Source organism: Musca domestica, unplaced genomic scaffold (assembly GCF_030504385.1).
Source record: "Musca domestica strain aabys unplaced genomic scaffold, Musca_domestica.polishedcontigs.V.1.1 45, whole genome shotgun sequence".
Classification (NCBI taxonomy): domain Eukaryota; kingdom Metazoa; phylum Arthropoda; class Insecta; order Diptera; family Muscidae; genus Musca; species Musca domestica.
This window is the reverse complement of record NW_026712335.1, coordinates 1,330,350-1,354,131: the sequence shown is the minus strand read 5'-3', so window position 1 is coordinate 1,354,131 and position 23,782 is coordinate 1,330,350. Positions and strand designations below refer to the sequence as shown.

The 23,782-nt window shown below is 36.1% G+C and overlaps 1 protein-coding gene across 4 annotated transcripts in view; it reads right to left on the bottom strand.

The window, feature by feature from the left end:
- LOC101896605 (uncharacterized) overlaps nucleotides 1-23,782 on the bottom strand; it is a 193,609-nt gene that overhangs the window by 65,880 nt on the left and 103,947 nt on the right. For all 4 annotated transcript variants that reach the window (XM_059127453.1, XM_059127456.1, XM_059127454.1 and 1 more), the window contains one exon: nucleotides 11,710-11,762. The gene's annotated coding sequence lies outside the window, so the exon portion shown is untranslated. The remainder of the gene's footprint in view (nucleotides 1-11,709; nucleotides 11,763-23,782) is intronic.

Below are 23,782 nucleotides of genomic sequence, written 5' to 3'. Positions count from 1 at the left end.
GATACTGATTTTAGGATAGTTTTGGTTATTCAAAACTTTGAACCTTTGTGGGGGAGGTACCAGAAGGAACGGTTCGTTCTCTACCATTTTCATACCGGATCTAGTGTTGATGGAAAAATTGAGATGTACCAAGTCTGAATGGAATCGGATGTTAATTTCGCGTTTTATGAGCTTCATGGATATTCAAAATTTTGACCCTCTGTGGGGGAGGTACCAGAAGGAGTGGACCGATATATCCCATCTTCATAGCAGTTCGTGTTTTAGTAGAAATAATGGGATGTCTCAAATATGAAGAGGACCGGATGTTGATTTCAGATTTTTTATCGTTTTGGTCATTCCAAACTTTGACTTATTGTGGGGGAGGTAAAAGAAGAAATGGTCCGGTCTTGACCATCTTTATAACAGACCTGTTTTTGATAGAAATATTGAAATGTGCCAAGTCTGAATGGGATCGGATATTAATTTCGCGTTTTATGAGCTTTATGTATATTGTTGATAGAGTGGACCGATATTGTCGAATTTCACACCTTTGTGGGGGAGGTACCACAAGGAGTGGACCGATATTGTCCATCTTAACACCAGACCTTGGGTTAATATAAATATTGGGATGTGTGAAATTTGAAGACAATCGGACTCTTACATCACATTTTATGAGAGTTGTAATTATTCCAAATTATTTACCCTTAAGAGGGATGTACTTGATGGGCGGACCGATATTGTCCATTTTCGCACCTGACCTAGAACTGCTGCAAATATTAGGATTTGCAAAGTTGGAGCAAAAACGGATTTTCGTTTCTCTTTCTGTGCAGGAAATTAATTTCTTTAAAAATATTGACCTTTTGTGTGGGAGGTACCTGAAGAGGTGGACCGATATTGTCCATCTCTCAGCTCGATCTAAGTTTGACAATAATATTGCAAGTTTGGACCAAATCGGATACTCCCTTCGAGAATTATCGTGCGCATCAGCCATCCAGGCAAACGGACGGACTGACGAACGGATTTCGCTAGATCGACTCCAATATGTCCTGAAATGGATTTTTTCAAAGAGACCTAGAGTCTAAAACCGTTATTTTGATGATTTGGTCTATCAAATGATATATACTCTCTCTAGCCATACGGCTGAGGGTATAAAAATGGGTCCCAATTTACTAAGGAAAATCCCTTAAAAAATGTTAATTGAAAAATAATTCTTTGAAGATTTATATCTTTTGATCTGCCAGTGCTTAAAAAATGTCCATGAAAAATATTTAAAAATATTAATTGAAAAAAATATTTAAAATTTACAATAAAAATCACAATTTTGGATCTGGATTTTTTTATAAAACTTCCAATATTATTTGTTTGTAAATCAAAATAATCTGTTAGTCCTTGAAAAAGAAACATATTTAAAATCTATAATCGTTGCAAAAAATTCTTGAAAAATTTCAAATTAATGGGGTATTAGTCCTTGATACGATATTCTTTCAAATTCAGTACTTAGGTCCTTCTGGCCCGTTCAAAAAATATTCCTGTGAAAATCCCCGTTTAGAAAATATTTCTTTAAAAAATGTGTAAATATAAAATTAAATATAGTTCTTTAATGTAGTAGAATGTGTAGAATATTGTAGACGTTGTGTGTGGGAAAACGAAAGGGTGGCCAGGCTCTCACAGGATTATTAGAAAGATTTTATTGGAGAAATTCTCAGGGAAATAATAAAATATTTAATGTTCCCATGGAAATTGGTTTGGAATTACTGTTACTACCTTGTAATATATATACAGTAGGTGGCAAAAGTGATGACCATTTTTCAATTTATAAACACATTTTATTAAAAACATATAAAAAATGACTCCCAGTTGACTAAGAATAGTTTGCTTTATAATACATTGTTTTGAGGATTCTCAAGGATTTATTTTTAAAATTGGGTTACCATCAATTTTGTCAGCTACTGTAGGTGTCCTAATTTACTAAGTATAGTTTGCTCAATGACAAACGAACTGGTTTCTAATTTTTTTGATTTAACTGTCAAGAGTTTTTTTATTATTTTTTAAATTGGGTGTACCATCACTTTTGTTAGCCACTGTACTTTTTTTCATGTGTATTTATATCCCTCCAAAGAAAATCCCTATTCCTTTCCTAATTTATGTAACCACATTAGAATTATGTCTTCACTCACAAGTCTGGCGAACAGAAGCCTTAACGAAAATTGGCAAAAAAAAAGACGAAAAGAAAAAAAAAAAAAAACAATAACCACAATCAGCTAACGAAATAAAAATAAAAGGAATAGAACAGAAAAATAAATCATTATTAGCATAAATATTTTTATGCAAACAGACGTCCGACCATAAAATGAATTGTGGCCAAATGGCAAATAATAACATTCACTCTCTCTCCCGCTCTCCTCACACACGCTCTCTTGCACTTGCCCACCTCTCGCCTATTATGATTGTTCGAATTTATGATGAAAGCTCTAAACATTTAATAACGCCACCCCACCAGCATCATAACTAGAATATAAATTTCGACCATAAAACCACACGCCACTAGGCAAATGAAGTGAAAAAAATCGAATGCAAATGGCATAATGTTGAAGAAGAAGAAGAAAAAAAATAGGGGAATAAAAGTTGGAAGTACAAAGGCGTTGCAAGGGAATTTTCGCAGTGGGAATGGCGACACGGCTAGTACCTTAGCAATGGATAGAAAAAATATGTTGGAAATAATGTTGAAAATGTATTTAAATTACTCAGTAAAGATTTTATTTGTTGTTGTAAATGAGAGTGTTTTAGGATTAGATTAGAAGCCCTTCACAGATAATGGCATGGTTGCGTATACGTCATGGTAAAATGTATACGCTCCATAGTACCCATCCATTTCACAATTATTCATTTAGATGCTAAAGGATTTATTTTTAAAATTCAATAAATTTTGTTAGGCACTGTAGGAGTCCTAATTTACTAAGTATAGTTTGCTTTTTTACACTGTGCACCAACAAAAAATAGTTATACGAAAAACTCAATAGATTAGAGCATAGAAGTAACCTAAGTAGATGGGGCAAGTTCTTGTCTCTTCCACATTTTTTGAAATTTCCGGACTAAGATTCCTTGGAATCCTTGCATTTTCGGTATATAGTGTCTTCCACAATATAAATGAAAGCAAAATGAGTATTATTTTGCTGAATCATTTTTAACCGAGTCACCAAAGGGGTGGTCCCTTTAGGTCCCTATTTCAGATCATGGTTAAAAATATTCTTTTAAAGGGGATCGTAGCAAGTCAATATATTCTACAAAAGTATGTGCCATTAAATTCTGGAATATGCCCCCCTAGACACCGAAATCTAAACTTTACCTAAAGGCCAGGAATCCATAATATCAAAAACACATTTTAGGATTAACGTTGGACTTCATGTGAGCTGATGCAACATGATCCTACAAGGCCTCATTTTTGAAGAATATAAATATTTCCTATTTTTAATACCCTCAGCCATATGGCTACAGTGGCTTTATATATCATTTGATACGGCCAAAACGTGCCTCATCGAAATAACGGTTTCAGACCCTAGGTCTCTTTGGATGAAATCCGTTTCAGGACATTTGAAGGCGATTTAGCGATGTCCATCCATCTGTCTGTCTGCCTAGCTTGTGTGCACGATAACTCTCGAAGGGAGTATCCAATGTGGTCCAAACTTGGTACATCGTAATATTATTATCAAACTTAGATCGAGTTCGGAGATGGGCAATATCGCTTCACTCTTTCTGGTACCTCCCACACAAAATGTCAACATTTTCAAAGGAAATAATTTACTGCACAGAAAGAGAACAGATAATCTGATTTTGCTCAAACTTTGCGAATCGTAATGTTTTCATTAGTGATATGTGGGGTGTGAAAAATGACAATATCGGGCCACTCCATCAAGTACCTCCTCCACAAAGGGTAAACATTTTTAATATTATAACCTTTATAAAATGTAATGTAAGTGTCCTATAGTCTTCAAATTTAGTACATCCCAGTATTTTTATTAACCCAAGATTAACTCGCTTTAATATAGAATATATCGGTCCACTCCTTCTAGTACCTCCTCCACTAAAGGTCGAAATTTTAAAAAAAGTATTTCTTGAACAGAAAGAGAAACGACATTCCGATTTTGCTCCAACTCTGCAAATGCTAATATTTGCATTATTGCTAGGTTAGGTGCGAATATGGACAATATCGGTTCACTCCATCAAGTACCTCCCCCACACAAAGGGTCAAAATTTGTATAATTATAACTCTTAGAAAATGTGATGTAAAATTCCGATAGTCTTCAAATTTCACACATACCAATATTAATGTTAACCTAAGGTCTGGTGTTAAGATGGAAAATATCGCTCCACTTCTTCTGGTACCACCCCCACAAAAGGTCGATATTTTGAATATCCATTACGCTCCTAAAACACGAAATTAGCCTCCGATTCCATTCAGACATGACACATCTCAATATTTCTATCAACCAAAGATCTGCTATGAAGATGGTAGAGATCGGACCATTCCTTCTGGTACCTGCCCCACAAAGGGTCAAAGTTTCGAATAACCAAAGCAATTGTAAAATCCGAAATAAGCATCCGGTTCTCTTCGTATTTCACATATACTATTATTTTTATTAACCCAATATCTGCTGTGAAGATGGTATATATCGGTCCACTCCTTCTGGTACCTCCCTCACAAAGGGTCAAAATGTTGGATAACATTGGCGCTCATAAAAGGCGGAATGAGCGTCCGATTTTTTTTTCAAACGTGCCACATTCTAATATTTCCACCAACAAAATATCTAGTATGGAGATGGGATATATCCGTCTACTCCTTCCCGTACCGTAAATTTAATATCTATAAAATGTAAAATAAGAGTCAGATTGTCTTAAATTTTTTCACATCTCAATATTTTTACTAATGTAAGATCTGGTATGAAGGTGAAATATATCGTATCACTCCTTCTTGTACCTCCCCACAACTGGTCCAAATTGTGAATAATTATATATCTTAGAAAATGGAAATAACTTCCCGAAACTCTTCAAATTTTACAAATCCCAATATTTTTATTAACAAAATATCTGGTGATGGATCCTACTGGCACCTCTCCCACAAAGGGTCAGAATTTTGAATAATTTTATCTCTCATTAAATGCGAAATAATAGTCCGATTGTCTTCAAGTTCTTCAAATCTCAATATTTTTACCAACACAAGATATATATCATATCGGATCCCTCCCTCCTGTATCTCCCCCACAACTGATCAAAATTTTGAAAAATTATATTCCTCAGAAAATGCGAAATATGCACCCAATATTTTTATTAACAAAATATCTGGTGTGAAGATGGGATATATGGTGCCGTGTCATAATTTCCATTATAATTATGGGGATTATGACCGTTTTTTCGGAAAAACATCTGTCATAACCCCCAGGAAGAGCGGACATAATCCCCATAAAAATGGGTATGTCCAAAACGAAACGAGTATGTCCGGCAATGCCGAACCAAAATTTTTTAAGTTTTAAGCACATCGAAAGTAGTTGGAATTCGATTGTGGCTTGAGATTTTTTACTCTGAGTATTTTCTCCTTCTGGTACCTCCCCACAAATGGCCCAATTTTTTATACCTTTCACCATAGCATGGAGGGTATATTAAATTTGTCATTTCGTTTGTAACACCTCGAAAAATACATTTTAGACCTCACAAAGTGCATATATTCTTGATCAGCATGAGATTTTGTGTCGATTTAGCGATGTCCGTTCATCTATCCGTCCGTCTGTGGAAATCACTCTAGCTTCCGAACGAATTGAAGTAGATTGATAAAATTTTTACTCAAATGTATATTATGTCTGCAGGACTTTTGGTATTAAAAATGGGCCATGTAGGGCCACATTTTGGTATACCCCCCATTTAATGGTACCTTCCTATTTTCGGCATTTTGGTGATTTAAGGGAAATTATTCACCGGAATTGTTTCAAATTTGGTATTTGAAGTTCGTAATGCATACCACAGTCTAAGATAGAAAATTGTCTGTACAGGTCCACGTCTCCGTATAGCCCCCGTATAACAGTACCTCATCCCGATATTCGGTATTTTGATGATTTTAGCTACATTATTCACCGGAATTGTTTCAAATTTGGTATTTGAAGTTCGTAATGGATACTACAGCCAAAGAAATAAATGTTAGGTTTTCCTTAAATTTTGAATATACGAATATTTTTATCAGTATTCGATGAAGTGGAATACTTCGGACCTCAATACATATCTGTCGGCAAACCCGATTGATACTTTTTAGCTTTTTTGTTGCCTGTAGATAGTAGTTAGGTAAGTTCTTATTTCATATGACATGCTATTTTGATTTGTAAGTAGTTACTTGTATTAAATAAACCCATTACTTGGTAATGAGATTTTGTGCTGGGTATGATAATTTTTGAAGGGGTTATGGTTTGAAATAATTATTTTGAAATATTTACAATTTCTGTTCCATTTCCCCAAAGGTCCTAACAATTCCAAAATACATTCCAGTTACATGCCGAAGAAACCGCCTTTCCTTTCCGAGAAATATGAAAATAGCCTGTAGTGTAAACTTAAGTTTCGTTTTGAATGTCGATTTCCGTTTCCAACGCAATTCAAATATTTAGTTGGAATCGTTTTGTGGCTGTCATAAAAACCCGATATGAAAAAAAACCACCATCCATATGGAGGCCTTCATAAGAACATAAATGCCAATACAACCTCACACACTAATAGAGCATATGGGAAATATGCATGTGTGAACCATATACACATATATCAATAACATCTATGTGTGTGTGTGAGCCATCCAACGAAATATTTAACATTTCCCAACAAATATCAACCCGGGGTGACAAACAACTTAATTAAGTTGTAAATTTTATTGACAGAATAGCAAAAACATGGCTACACACTAAAATCGAGATGAAGAGTGTCAAAAGCGTATTCCAAGTGCCTGAGTGCAAGGACGGAAGCAGGAACAGCAAGCAGTTCCATATCCAGTGGGTTGGAAACCATCTTCCTTGACACATTTTATATACAACCTCAATTGTCGCCTCCCTGTGCTGGCAATATTAAAATGATCTGCAAACAACATTTTTTGCCTTGCCATCTCCCTCTTCCCACATTTGGAAGAATTCCCTTTAATTGCTAATTGCCCTGCCGTGGGGCATCGTATCGACAAAACAAGTGACAAAGTGTATCTATGTGGAAATAAACTTTAACACATTCAAAGTGCCTCTGGCAGCTTGGAACTGTTTTTCAAAATGAAAAAACGCAATAACTACAAATTCATTTAATAGTCCGGATGTTTAAAATGAATTTAGTACTCCTTTAGCAATGCCAAGCCCCCGTTGCTTTTTCTCAGCTCTATGAGCGGGTGTTGGTTGGTTGGTGCGTGGGATCTGTCATTTATTTATCGTTTAACTTCATTGGCTGCTATGACATTTGTCATTGGAGTTCTACACGAACGAAGAGCCAGTGTGACAAGTTTAAAGATTGCATTGTCAGCCGACAAAAAGTGTTTCAAGGCCTTGGGCGTTTTATGTTGAAATAGCTGAACAAACTTAAATACAAGTTGAATATTTTAATACCATTATGACATTTTTCGTAACACAAAATAATACTTTATGACGTATTTTGTGATATGCCAAAATTGAGTTGAGTTGTGTACCAGGTGTTTTCAGTGAACTTAAAATAATATTAAATATTTTTATATGCGATGTTTGAGTAAAATCTGCTTTATTTCAGTAAAAAATCGAATATACAGGTTGAGATAAAAAAAAACTACAACAAAATCAAACCCCATAATTTTTACATTTGTTTTTTCAATTTTATTGAATGAAAGCAAAAAATGTCGGAAATATCATCAAATTTTAGAATAAGTTTAGATTTGGTCGAATTGGTCACCTTTGGCCCGAATTTTGCTCTGCGATATTTTGGCACATTCCCGCGAATCGCTTGCTTGAGGTCATCGACACTTTGTTATTTTTTAGTCCCAACCTTGCTTTCAAAAATACTCCAGACCCAATAGTTCAACGGATTGGTCTCCGGAGGTTTTGGTGGTCAATGTGCACTGGAAATGAACAAGGAACCTCATTGTAAGTTCTTGCACTTTTTAGATTTTCAATGGCTTTACCCCGAACTCATTTTTCAATATTCGCCGAATGGAATATTGCGATATGTTCAGCTCACGAGCCATTTTTCTGTCACTGCGACGCGGGTTTCGATCATGTCGCTTCTTTACTATTCGAACCATTTCTGCTAATGTTTCTGTTGTCTTCCGTCCACTTCCTTGACGTCCAGCTACGATACCAGCATCACGGTAACGAGCGATGGTACGAGACACAAAAGAGTTATTCACATTTAAATGCTGGAGTGCTCTAACTCTATAGCCACTTGTGGTTTCCAGCCAAATATAAAGAAATAACACTATCACGCTTGAATTCCGAATTCACGAATAACTTTTTTCTGGCAAATTCTCACAAAAATGCTTTTGGTCTCTGTTTTGGGCTGTCATTGGAATAATTTTAAAAACTGCTGCCGGACGAGTGGCTTAGAAATGACAGCAGTCTGAAGTTGGTTGCAGTTTTTTTTCTCACCCTGTATATTCTTATATGTCTATTATCTATCTCTCAATCAGTTCAAAATGTTTCCTTTTTAGAGATTACCGAGGAGGATATTATTAAAACCATTGGACAATGGACTACATTAAATTTTTCTGTCTAAAACTATAAGCCCGAGAAACCGACAGTGAACACATTTCAGAATTCCAATTCCCAATACCCAACGGCATATTTTATCACATCCATATTAAAATTCAGGATTTCAGCTCTATGCCTTCACTCTACACCAAATTAAATAGCATTTCCTTCTTTTCGTCAGGTTACAGTACGCATATCCAAAACCAGTTCTTTCCCTCAACCACGGACACCAACAGTGACATCCATATCGAATTTCAGGATTTCAGCTCTATTCCTACATCCAATGCAAAATTTTGTACAATTTAGTACTTTTCCTAGAATTGTGGTAAACATTTCCAAAACCACCTCCATATCTCAATTTCAGACCCAACGGAGACCTCAATATCAAATTTGAGGATTCCATACCTTTTCTTTAACCAATACCAAATTTAGTACCACCTCCATGTCTTAACCACAGAAATTAACAGTAACATCTATATCAAGTATCAGGATTTCTGTTCTATTTCATCGCCTAATACAAAATTTGTAACTATTTTGTATTTTTCGTATAATTATGGTACCCATTTACAAAACCACCTTCATATCTCAATTCCAGATGTCAACAGAGAACTCAATATCAAATTTGAGAATTCCAGCTCTATTTCTTCACCCAATACCCAATTTAGTACCATTTGTACAAATATAGGACGTGTTTCCAAAACAACATCCATGTCTTAACCAGAGACACCAATAGTGACATCTATATCGAATTTCAGGATTTCAACTCTATTCCTACACCCAATGCAAAATGTAGTACTTTTCTAGAATTGTAGTACACATTCCCAAAACCAATTCCATATCTCAATTCCAGATACCAACACAGACTTTAATATCAAATTTGAGGATTCCAGGCCAAGCCCTTCACCCAATACCAAATTTAGTACCATTTGGTATTTTTCGTAAATTTTTTAGGGCGCATTTTTTAATTCATCGCCATATCTCAGACACAGATACCATCACTAATATAAATATCAGATTTCAGAGTTTGATATCTTTCTCTTCATCCATTACCAAATATCCTACCATTCTGTACTTTTCGTACAGTTATGGAACACACTTCCGGAACCATCTTCGTATTTCCAGCCAACACATGAACAGTGACCCTAGTATCAAATTTCTGATTAAAATCACTATATGTTCACCCAATACCAAATTGTAGCAAATATAGTACTAGTCAGTACTTTTTGTGCACTGTAGTACTCATTTCCAAAACCATATCTTTATCACAAATCTACCACCAAATGCCAGCTTTATCCGTTCAACCAATACCAAATCGTTAAAAAATATTACTGTTTAGCACTTTTTATGCGCTTGTAGTACCTATTTGCAAAACCACCACTTTATCACAAATTTACCCCCAACAGGGAGCCCAATACAAAATTTCAAAATTCCACCTTCATCCATTCACGATAAACCAAATTGTTCCGAATTTAGTACCATTTAGTACAGTTCACACATTTAGAGAATATTTCCAAAACCACCTTCAATTATCGAACTTACACACACACCTTCAAGTGTTTAGTTCTATCCGTTCACATAATACCAAATGGTACCATTTTAGAACTTTTCGAAACCTTCAAGTTCAAATATCAACAAACCCTTTGGTACAGCTTTTTTGCATTCCATCGGTGACTCTCATTTTTTGTAGATTTAAGTACATTTCGTACCGTTTTAGTACGAATTTCCAAAAACCCAGCCTTAGCATTGCAGATTCTAGTTTCTTTCATTTCGTCTGGACGTTGATTCTCGGTCAAATTTCATTATTTCAGATTTCGGCCCTTTGTTGAAAGGTACTTATAGTGCCGATTTGTCTTCAATTTGATTTAAATATTTCGATTTGCAAAGATTCAATTAAGTTAGATAGTCTTTATGATTCGTTTAAGGTTCATGTTTTTTTCGAATATTTTTTAATTTTTGTGGGGGAGGTAAAGCAATATGGTCCATCTTTGCCCTTTACATGGTGTTGGCAGAAATATCAGTATTCCAAATATGTATTCATTTCACCTTTCATAAAAGTTATGTTTATTTAATATTTCCGCACTTTTGGGAGAATGTATTAGATGGGTTGGGCTAATATTGTCCATATTTCAACCTAACCCAGATTTGTTCAAAGTGTTAACATGTGTCAAGTCTGAACAAAATCGAATACTCCATTCGCATTCTAAATTTTTATAAATTTGATTTTTTACAATTTGAAAAGGCCGAATTTGTCGATATTAGCCATCTTCAAACTTGATATAAATTTTACAAAAATATTAGGATGTCCAAAGTTTGTACCGAAGTGGGTACTCTCCTTGAGATTTATTGTACGTCATATCAAATGATATATCTTCCTAAAGCCCTACAACTCTAAAGGGTATAAAAATATTTTCTATGCTTGAGCTTAAAAGCTGGACCGATAGCTATTTTATATCCCTCCAACGATATTAGACTTTTTATAGGTATTTGGACTAAAATTTCTAAACATCTGTGCAGAAAAGTATTGTGTTTTTTTTTTTTTTTTTTTTGAAAATTTCGAACTTTTGTGGGGGATGTACCAGAAGGAGTAGACCGATATTGCCCATCTCCGAACTCGATCTAAGTTTTAAATTAAATGTTACGATGTACCAAATTTGAACCAAATCGGATACTGCCTTCCAGAGTTATCGTGTGTACCAGTCAGAAATACGGACGGACGGACATCGCTAAATCGACTCCAAATATCCTGAAACGGATTTAGTCCAAGGAGATCTAGGGTCTAAAACCGTTATTTCGACTAGGCACGTTTTGACAGTATCAAATGATATATACCCCCTCTAGCCATATGGCTGGGGGTATAATTAACTTGCTTAAAATTCTAACCTTCTGGTGTATACGTACCGCCAATACTAATACGCTACTTTGTACGAAAAAATATTCATATGAAATATATTATATAATATATTAAATAATATTTAATTTAAACGTTTTCCTTAAGCTTTTTCTTACTTACCTCGACTATCTTTATAGAATCCTCATAACAAATATTGCTCCAAAGATTTTTTTCTGAAAAAAAAAATTAAAAATAAATAAATTAGCATAATCTCTAATGCAGAGAGTTAACAATGACGACACGTGTCGGCATCATCCATCAACAAAATTTGAATTTACTAATTACAGAACTGTAATTACAAATTAATATTCGGTAATTATAGTTCTAAGTTTACAAAAATCAGTCATGTCTAAAAACTCATTAATTAACTTAATTCAATTGCCAACAACAATCGTATTATGAGAACCAAAAAAAAAAAAAACTTTAATCATAAAAATTTGTGTGGCTTTGCAAAAATTCTTTCCAGCTAAGATCATCTGTCGTGAAATCAACCTGGGCACAAAGCAAGTGGCAGCGGCAAAAAGTTTAGACTCCATTCGAGTTATTTGTCATCAAAGATTTGTTCAGAGCTCTTGTTGGCGTAATTGTTGATGATTTTGATTAATTGACGTAATTTCAAGTGTCACGCCAGTGGCACATGCAGACAAACAAAAAGAGAGGGGGAGAGAGAAGTTGGCGAAAAATGCTATACCCTAAACGAACAATTCAATGCGATTCATTGACTTGAAGATGGATAAACCACTAAGCCATTAGAATTCAATTACGTATTTTTTGTTGTTGTTGTCTTACACACACACACTCACACACATATGATCATTGCATGCTCAGTTGTTAGCTAAAAGTGTAATGTGGCGGCAATTTTTAATAGAAGTAGAGGAAGTATTGTGCAACGAAAAAAATTACGATAATATTTATTTTTTTTTTGTTCGCCACTCATCGACATAGACAGACTAAAAAGAATGCACTGCTCAGAAAAAAAATTAAAAGCAGAAAAAAATATAATTACAAATGACAATTTAAGTTTCTTCAACTGTCAAAGTACTCGCCGTCCATTTTTATTAGACATTTGGTCGCAGTCAGTGATTTTCCACAAACCTCAAGTCATAGAAAATTAGGAAATCACTACTTTTCATAGATGGAAAGAAAAAGGAAGGCATATTCATCCACCTGCAGGGATTTTTCGTTGCCAATCTGAACTGCAGCATTGCGATTTCATTCATCTCTAGTGAGTGTCATTCACTCACGCTGCATGTTTGAGAGGGAGAGAGAGAAAAAACAATCATGCGAAATTAGAGTTTTTTTTGCGCACTGCCCAGGTACCTGCATTCTTTGGTGTCTGTGACAGCTGCAAAAGTGAACGTATGTCCGCTCTGCCGGCCCATTCCTCCGCCTGTCTGTCTGTCGGCCTGTCTGTGGTCATCATATACTCGGAAACAATTAGCAATGAAATGTGACTAAATTACTTTTTTAAATTACTTGTCGAATGGGTAAAGACAAAACACGAAAAGAGACGATAAAAACATTTGTGATATGAAACCACGGTGGGATAAAGGATTTCTTGTGATTACAATTTTTTTTGTTGAAGTTGCGTTTTCAGTAATTGAACAATTCAGAAACGAAAGAAAACCAGTGAGACTGATAACATATGCGATTTGCTCATTGTCACAATGGTAAAAAGTATCCATAATTTTTTCAATTTTTCTATTCATTAAAATTTCAAAATATAAAAGTATATTCAGTCAGTCAAAATTCCGAAAATCGGGAGATACCCAATATTTGGGCTACATAGAAAATACTGGACTTATAGGCGGGGAGAAATTCGATCCAGTGCGAACCCCTTACATCAAATTACAGGTTATTGTCTAAGAAATTGAGGCAGAGAGCACTTCATTGCCCCACTGAAAACAAACGTCGCTCAGAGGTAGAATTGTTCAGAATTAAATGACCTTCACAACACAGTGCAACGAAATAAAAAAAAAAAAAACTCAGTAGATTATGACAATAGAGCTAAACATATAAGACAAGTGTATTGACATTTTGAATGCTTACATCGCAAAGAAACTAAATAGAGAGGCAAATCACCCCTCTTCAATTTTTTTGAATTAAGATTTCTTGAAACCTTTGTATTCTTGACATGTCGTGCCTTCAGCAGTATTATTGATAACAAAACGAGGCCTATTATGAGCTGTTCTATGGAAATAGATTCCATTTTGAGCTCGTCTATGGAAATATAATCCATTTTGAGCTAGTCGATGGAAATAAAATTCATTTTAAACTTGTCTGTGGAAATAGAATCCATTTTGAGCCTGTTTATTGAAATGTAATGAATTTTGAGCTCGTCTCTAAAAAAATAATGAATTTTGAGCTCGTCTATGGAAATATAATCCATTCTGAGATCGCATATAAAAAATTCGTCCATTTTGAGCTCGTCTATGAAAATAGAACCCACTTTGAGCTCGTATATGAAAATATAATCCATTTTGACCTCGTCTGTGGAAGTACACCTCATGTTGAGCTGCGTATATGAAAACTCGATCCATCTTGAGATCGTCTATGGAAATGTAATCAATTTTGAGCTCGTCTCTAAAAAAGAATGCATTTTGAGCTCGTCTATGGAAATAGAATCCATTTTGAGCTCGAATATGAAAATTCATCCATTTTGAGCTCGTCTATGGAAATAGAATCCATTTTGAGTTTGTCTCTGAAAATAGAATGAATTTTGAGCTTGTTTATGGAAATAAAATCCAATTTGAACTAATTTGCAGCACTAGAATCCTTGTTGAGCTCATCTATAGAAATAGACTCCATGTTGAACTCATCAATTGAAATAGACTACTGTTGAGCTCGTCTATGGAATTGGACTCTTTGTTGAGCTCGTTTATAGAATTAGGCTCGTCTATAGAAATAGGCTCGTCTATAGAAATAGGCTCGTCTATAGAAATAAGCTCGTCTATAGAAATAGACTCGCCTATAGAAATAGGCAGGCCTATAGAAATAGTCTCCATGTTGAGCTCGTTTATTGAAATAGACTCCATGTTGGGCTCGTCTTTTGAAATAGACTCCATGTTGGGCTCGTCTCTTGGACTAGAGGCCATGTTGAGCTCATCTATTGATATAGACTTCAAATTGAGCTAGTCTATTGATATAGACTCCATGTTGAGCTTGTCTATTGAAATAAACTCCATATTGAGCTCGTCTATGGAAATATACTACTATTGAGCTCGTCTATAGAGTTGGACTCCATGTTGAGCTCATCTATTGAAATAGACTACATGTTGAGCACGTCTATGGAAAAAGACTTCATATTGAGCTCTTCTACGGGAATAGACTCCATGTTTTGCTCGTCCATTGAAATATAATGCATGTTGAGCTCGTCTATTGAAATAGACTCCATGTTGAGCTCATATATAGAAATAAACTCCCTATTGAGCACGTCTAAGGTTATAGACTCAATATTGAGCTCGTCTATTGAACTAGAGGTCATGTTGAGCTCGTCTATATAAATATACTCCATATTGAGCTCGTCTATTGAACTAGACACAATGTTGAGTTTGTATATTGAAATAGACTCCATATTGAGCTCGTATATTCAAATAGACTTCATTTCGAGCTCGTCTATAGAAATAGACTCCACGTTGAGCACGTTTATGGAAATAGACTCCATGTTGAGCTCATATATTGAAATAGACGCCATGTTGAACTCTTCTATTGAAATAGACGCCAGGTTGAGCTCGTGTATTGATATAGACTCCACGTTAAACTCTTCTATTTAAAAAGACTCCATGTTGAGCTCGTCTACTGAAAAAAACTCCATGTTGAGCTCATCTATTGAAATTCACTATGTGTTGAGCAGGTCTATTGAAATAGACGTCATGTTGAGTTCGTCTATTAAAACTGATTCCCTTTTGAGGTCGAATATGGAAATGAAAATCATGTTGAGCTCGTCTATGGAAATAGAATCCATTTTGAGCTCGTCTATGGCAATAGACTCTATTGAAAAACACTCCATGTCGAGCTCATCTATGGAAGTGGATTCCATGTTGAGCTCGTCTCTGGAAATATAATCCATTTTGAACTCGCCTATGGACATAGACTCCATGTTGAACTCGTCTATTGAAAGAGACGCCCTTGCAGCTCGTATTGAGAAGTCTTTGAGCTCGCCTGTCAAAAATCGATTTTCTTTCGCTTTCAGTTGGCACTCTTTTCCTCGTCGCTATTTCTAAGCTTCTAGATTATACAAATTGGTTTTCTTTTTTCAAATCGTCTATGGAAGATTGGAAGAATTTTATTTTAGGCTCGTCTATGGAAGTGGACTATCTCTGTTTCATTCGGTCTTTTTGAAGTCGACGATTTTACAGCTCATTTTTAGAATTGGGCTCTCTATCGCGCAGCTCATCTATACAAGTAGACACTTTCTCTTAGCTCGTGTATATAAGTTGTTTCTCTCTCTTTCTCTCCATCCTTACCTCATGTATATTAATATAGTGTCTCTCTCCTTTTTTAGTTTGTCTATGAAATGAGGAATCTCTCTTAAAGTAGACTCTCCCCCTCTCTATCTCTCCCTGCTCGTATATAGAAGTAGAATCTCCATCTATCAATTTGTCTATAGAAGTAGTCCTTCTCTCTCTTAGCTCTTTTATAGGAGTAGACTCTCTTCCTTGCAACAAAATAATGTTTGGGCCTCATTAAAAAATCTAAAATATTCCCTATGGCCCAGTTAAATATTCAAAAACTCCATTATATGGGTTTCCTCTACCACATTTGACCCCATATACATATATCTGTGTCCCTGCCCCAGGTATGTCATATTAATTTCATATTTCTTTATTCTCGAAAAAAAAAACAAACAATTTCTTTTCCTTGTGCCATTCTTTTGTTATTCTAGGATAGAAAAATAATTTTACCCAAATGACTTTAAGTTAAAATGCCATTAAGAATGCCATAAAGAAATCAAATAAACATTACCATTCACAGTCCATGAACATTCTTAATTTGTGACATTTCCTTGGACATGGCCATCAAGACGTGAGGGGAGGGACAGGGGAGTTGTTTTTTCCCAAATCCATTTGTTGCTGGCTTGGCCCTTGGGCAAACAAAAAACTGGGCATGAAGATGATTCCTTTTTTTCTTGACTTCAACTCTTTCAGTTTCAGTAATGGCCAGACTTAAATTCTATGGAAATCCTTTAAGTTTTATAACCAAGAGAGTGTGTGTGCGTGTGTCATATAAAAGGACATTGTGCTGGCCATTAGTATCCCATGTTGATTAGATTGCAAATATATATGTGTGTATGTATGTATTTAGCCCTTTTTATGGGCTTCCTTCCCCCACCACAGAGAGTTGGAGAAAACCACAAGACCAACAATGAGCCAAATCAGAGCTTTTACATATCTTTTGATAATGGCTGCCAAGTATGGCTTGAATGGCCATGAATCCTTTTACTCATTTTTCAATTTCATTTTTGCTTGGCGAAACACAGATTGTTTTTCAGTTTGGTCTTAAAAATTTAAGTAGTTTTTTGTGTTTTATTTCATTTTTATTTTAGTTGTTGTTGTTGTTTCTCCATTGCACTGAAAGACTTTCCGGCTTCCTTCAGTTTTATGACATTTTGGTTATGACCTTCTGTTTCTGTTGCTGAAAATGTCCTCCTTGGACATTTGTTGCACGTCGAGGCAAACAAGCAAACAACGGAACGAACAATCAAATAATATGTATGACATCAGCAACAGCAACAACAACAACAACATTGTTGGCAATGGAATGGAACAAAACAATCGCTTGTTGTTCTCAACGCTCCAACACCAGTAACACCATCAAATCTCAACATGTGGTCACTTATGTCCAAAAAGGATTTTATGCCATTCCTGCAGTGAGCCCCGAAGTGGGTGGGTGTGTGAGTCTTTGTCCAGAGTAATAGTGTTGAGGGGTGCATAGGATATGCCCTCTGTGATTCCATTTCCATTTTCATAAAATCTTAATGGAAATGTCATACAAGAGAATGAATGCTGTGTCTTGATTGCGAAAATGTCTTTGTTTTTATTTTTTGAGGTTATATTGTAAAACAATGTGTTCTTTTAAATGAAAACCAATTTTTATGGGTAAACTTATGGGATAGCAAGTGCAGTAGAATAGCTTAAGTTGTCCTTGGTAAAACAGCTGTCACCGCTCTCAGTTGGATGTGTGTTGGCAGGTTAGAAAAACAGCATTGCTTTGAGTTTGTCTAAAGAAGAGGTATCGTCCATCAAAATAGACTTCAATATCAACTCATCTACGGGAAATACTCCTCATTTTGAGCTTGTCTTTTGCAATAGAATACATTTGAGTCCGTCTATGGGACTAGATTCTATTCTGAGCTCGTTTATGGAAATAGATTCCATGTTGAGCTTGTCTATGGGCATAGAATCCATTTTGAGCTCGTCGGTGGAAATAGAATCCATGTTGAGTTCTTCTATGGAAGTAGACACTATATTGAGCTCGTCTATTGAAATGGACTTTATGTTGAGCTCGTCAATTCAAATAGACTCCATGTTGAGCACGTCTATTGAACTATACTCCATGTTGAGCTAGACTATTGCTATAGACTCCATGTTGAGCTCGTCTATTGCAATAGGCTCCATGTTGAGCTCGTCTTTTGAAATAGACTCCACTTTGAGCTCGTCTATTGAAATAGACTCCATGTTGAGTTCGTCTATTGAAATAGACTCCATTTTGAGCTCGTTTATTGAAATAGACTCTATGTTGAGCACGTATATTGAACTAGACTCCATGTTGAGCTCGTTTATTGTAATAGACTCCATGTTGAGGTAGACTATTGCTATAGACTCCATTTTGAGCTCGTCTATTGCTATAGATTCTATGTTGAGCTCGTCTATTGCAATAGACTCCATGTTGAGCTCGTCTATTGCAATAGACTCCATGTTGAGCTCGTCTATTGAACTAGACTCCATGTTGAGCTCGTCTATGGAAATAGACTCCATGTTGAGCTCGTCTATGGAAATAGACTTCATATTGAGCTCGTCTAAGAAAATAGACTCCATTTTGAGCTCTTCGAGGGAAAGAGATTCCATGTTGAGTTCTTGTACGGAAGTAGACACCATACTGAGCTCGTCTATTGATATGGACTTTATGTTGAGCTCGTCAATTCAAATAGACTCCATGTTGAGCACGTCTATTGAACTAGACTCCTTGTTGAGCTTTTCAATGAAAATAGACTCCATGTTGATCTCGTCTATTGCTATTGACTCCATATTGAGCTCGTCTATTGCAATAGACTCCATGTTGAGCTCGTTTATTCTAGTAGACTCCATGTTGAGCTAGACTACTGCTATAGACTCCATTTTGAGCTCGTCTACTGCAATAGACACCATGTTGAGCTCGTCTATTGCAATAGACTCCATGTTGAGCTCGTCTATTGCAATAGACTTCATGTTGAGCTCGTCTATGGAAATAGACTCCATATTGAGCTCGTCTAAGGAAATAGACTCCATTTTGAGCTCTTCGAGGGAAACAGATTCCATGTTGAGTTCTTCTATGGAAGTAGACACTATATTGAGCTCGTCTATTGAAATGGACTCCATGTTGAGCACGTCTATTGAACTATACTCCATGTTGAGCTAGACTATTGCTATAGACTCCATGTTGAGCTCGTCTATTGCAATAGACTCCATGTTGAGCTCGTCTTTTGAAATAGACTCCACTTTGAGCTCGTCTATTGAAATAGACTCCATGTTGAGTTCGTCTATTGAAATAGACTCCATTTTGAGCTCGTTTATTGAAATAGACTCTATGTTGAGCACGTATATTGAACTAGACTCCATCTTGAGCTCGTTTATTGTAATAGACTCCATGTTGAGGTAGACTAGTGCTATAGACTCCATTTTGAGCTCGTCTATTGCAATAGACTCCATGTTGAGCTCGTCTATTGAACTAGACTCCATGTTGAGCTCGTCTATGGAAATAGACTCCATGTTGAGCTCGTCTATGGAAATAGACTTCATATTGAGCTCGTCTAAGAAAATAGACTCCATTTTGAGCTCTTCGAGGGAAAGAGATTCCATGTTGAGTTCTTGTACGGAAGTAGACACCATACTGAGCGCGTCTATTGATATGGACTTTATGTTGAGCTCGTCAATTCAAATAGACTCCATGTTGAGCACGTCTATTGAACTAGACTCCTTGTTGAGCTTTTCAATGAAAATAGACTCCATGTTGATCTCGTCTATTGCTATTGACTCCATATTGAGCTCGTCTATTGCAATAGACTCCACGTTGAGCTCGTTTATTCTAATAGACTCCATGTTGAGCTAGACTACTGCTATAGACTCCATTTTGAGCTCGTCTATTGCAATAGACACCATGTTGAGCTCATCTATTGCAATAGACTCAATGTTGAGCTCGTCTATTGCAATAGACTTCATGTTGAGCTCGTCTATTGCAATAGACTCCATGTTGAGCTCGTCTATTGAAATAGACTCCACGTTGAGCTCGTCTATTGAAATAGACTCCACGTTGAGCTCGTCTATTGAAATAGACTCCACGTTGAGCTCGTCTATTGAAATAGACTCTATGTTGAGCTCGTATATTGAACTAGACTCCATATTGAGCTCGTCTACATACATAAACTCCATATTGAGCGCGTCTATTGAAATATACTACATGTTGAGCTCGTCTATTGAAGTTGACTCCATGTTGAGCTCGTCTATTGAAATAGGCTTCATATTGACCTCCTCTGTTAAAACAGACTCCATGTTCAGCTCATCTATTTAAATAGACTCCATGTTGAGCTCGTCCATTGGAATGGGCTCCATTTTGAACTCGTTTTTTTTAAATAGACTCCATGTTGAGCTCGTCTAAGGAAATAGACTCCATGTTGGTCGTCTATGAAAATAGACTCCATTTTGATTTTGTCTATTGACATAGGCTCCATGTTGAGCTCGTCCATTGAAATGTAATCCTATTTTATGGAAATATATTCCATTTGAAATAGACTCCATTTTGAGCTCATCTGTGAAAATAGAATCTGTTTCGATCTGGTCTATGCAGATGGATTCGATTTTGAGCTCTTCTTTGGAAATATAATCCATTTTGAGTTCGTCCGAGTCATTGAACCTCATCTGGGGTGGATTTTGTCTGGAGTCAAAGACTAGGTTAGAACCTTGAAATGGCCATTGCCATGGATACAATACCTTTTAAATTCCAACACATAATTTAAACATTTTCCTATTCCTCCATTCATTATCGCAAACATTCCCCCTTGAAATCACATTATCCGATAATCCTTCTTTGTGCATTAACGGCCAAAGAACTAGATTCTACTGCTCCCTACAAGCTATCCATCTATCTATCGCCACCACAAACTAATGGAGCATAATTAGTTACATGAGAATTAAAGTAAAACCACTTAAACGACTTAAATTAAGTACAGCTAACCAGGCAGTTGAGTTCAGTTGAGTCGACTTGGCTAAGGATACCGAGAAGTAGGACAAAATTTATTTATAATTCAGGCATGGCATTCGAAGGCTATGGTCGGAGTATTGGTAAACACCAGCAGCAACAAAGTTCACCACAAAAACCTTAGCCATCAATGGCAGTCAGCCAACAAGGACCAAGGTTTCTTGGTGTGGAACAACTCAACTCAACTTAAATGTTTGGAATGCAAAAACTGCATTCTTGGCAAATGGCAGCAACAACATCAACGGCAATCTGGCCCTCAAGGGTTTTTTTTTGGCAGAGAAGGCAAACAATGCAGCAACAACAACAGTAGTCGGCCAAGTCGATAATGTATAGGCGAAAACTTAGGAGGAATGTAATGACAGGAATTTTATCCTAAATACTATGGGAGATTGTTGCAACATTTGTTTGATGGAAAGTGGGTTTTTAATCGAGGTAACAATTGAGAAAAGTTTGAAAGTCAATAAAGAGTGTTATAAGGATTTTTCATTAGCCACATGATTAAGCAGACCAATTTTGACAATTACTGCCAAAAAGATAAATGTTCCCCAATATACTTATAAAACCCATTAAATTCTTTAAGCCGGGAAGATCTACGACAGGAATTTTTTTTGGCTTGCCGCTCTCTTAGTTCGACTTTAAAAAGGCTATACAGGCTCATATAAATGAAAGACTTCCTTGAGACCTATCCTCCTTATTTAAGATTCGCCTTACAATACTCCCTCCAGAACCGTCCGTCTTAATTCTATTCTACAAAAAAAAAAATAATCTCTTTAATATCTTCCAGGGAAGAATATGGAAAAGGACTCTTTTTCAGTTAGAATATAAAAAAATACCTTTAAATTAATCTTTAGAAAATTCTCTCTTCGGACTGGTGTATAACAAAAAATATTTGCTTTCATGGAAAAAACTCCATTCAGGAAAATACTCCCTTCAGACTCCATAAACAAGATTTTCATCAGACCCGTAAAAAATATATATATACTCCAACAAGCTTGTCTGTAGGAAGTTACACTCAAAAAGTTTTACAGTCTTTAAACTCGCTTGGTATATGTAAAGCCTTTACTTAAAAATGAATGTCTATTTATTCATATTTTTATAATATATTACTTCCTTCAAAGGGGGGGGGGGGGGGGGGGGGGGATCTATACCAAAATTTTCCCTCAGAAATTCAATTTAGAACCCTCTGTAAAAATACCCTCTTAATATTCCTTTGTAAACAACTACCCCTCAGACTCACTTTCAAATAGTTCAAATGAAGGCATAATTCAAATCGTCGAAATAAAGGCATAATTCAGGACATATAATTTTTTTTAGGGTGAGATAAAAAACTGCAACAATGTGAAAAGCCACAATTTTTTACATTTTTTTTAAATTTTATTGAATGAAAGCAAAAAAAGTCGGAAATAGCATAACATTTTAGAATAAATTTAGATTTGTTCCAATTGGTCACCTTTGGCACGAATTATCGCTTTCAAACGGCCAATGAAACCGTCATACGCTGCCCGAATGTTGCTCTGCGGTATTTTGTCCCATTCCCGGCGAAGCGCTTGCTTCAGGTGATGGACACCTAGGTATTTTTTTAGTGCCAACCTTGCTTTCCAAAATACTTCAGACACAATAGTTCATCTGATTGGTATCCGGAGATTTTAGTGGCCATTGTGCGCTGGAAATGAAACGAGAAACCTCATTTTGTAACTATTCTTGAGTGGCGCGTGCTGAGTTCGATGATGCTGAGTCCTGTTGGAATGTCCAAGGTCTGCGGCCAAAATGTTTGCGTGTCCAAGGCTTTAATACACCCTTCAGAATGTTTTTGCGATAATATTCGGCATTTATTACGATGCCACGGTCGATTAATACGAGCTGAGACCGACCATTGGCTTTTGTGGCGGCCCACACCATCACCATAGCCTTCGCTTGAGTTGTGGTGGCCAATCGAAGGTGCACATTTTCTGCTGGACAACCAATTTTTTCTCATCGGAGTAAACCAAATTCGGCAGTTCACCACTTTCGGCCAAGCGAAACAACTCTTTAGCTCTTTTGAGTCTATTTTTTTTCTGTTCGATGTCGGTGTAAGTTCTTGCACTTTTTTGGAATTTCGATGGCTTTATCCCGAGTTCATTTTTCAATATTTACCGAATGAGATATTGCGATATGTTCAGCTCACGAGCTATTTTTCCGTCAATGCGACGCGGGTTTCGATCAAGTTTCTTCTTCATTTTTCGAACCATTTCTGTTGATATTGCTGTTTTCTTCCCACCACTTCCTTGACGTCGGGCTACGCTACCAGTATCACGGTAACGAGTGATGGTACGAGACACAAAAGATTTACTCACATTTAAATGCTGGAGTGCTCTTACGATAGCCACTTGTGGTTATTCAGCCAAATATAAAGAAATCACACTATCACGCTTGAATTCCAGCACGAATAATTTTTTTTTCTGGGAAATTCTCACCAAAATTCGTTTGGACGCTTGTAAATAATATAATGACCTGTTACTTAAAAAAATTTTAGCAGCTGTCTGACGAGTGGCTTAGAAATAACAGCAGTCTGAAGTTGGTTGTAGTTTTTTCATCTCACCCTGTATATACATATATTGTATATATACATGGACTCTTCCCCTCGTTTTTATATCCTCCACCAGTATAGTATGAAGGGTATATTGAGTTTGTCATTCTCTTTCTAACAACTCGAAAAGTATTTAAGATATTTTTCATCAGCAAAAAAAAAAATCGATTTAGC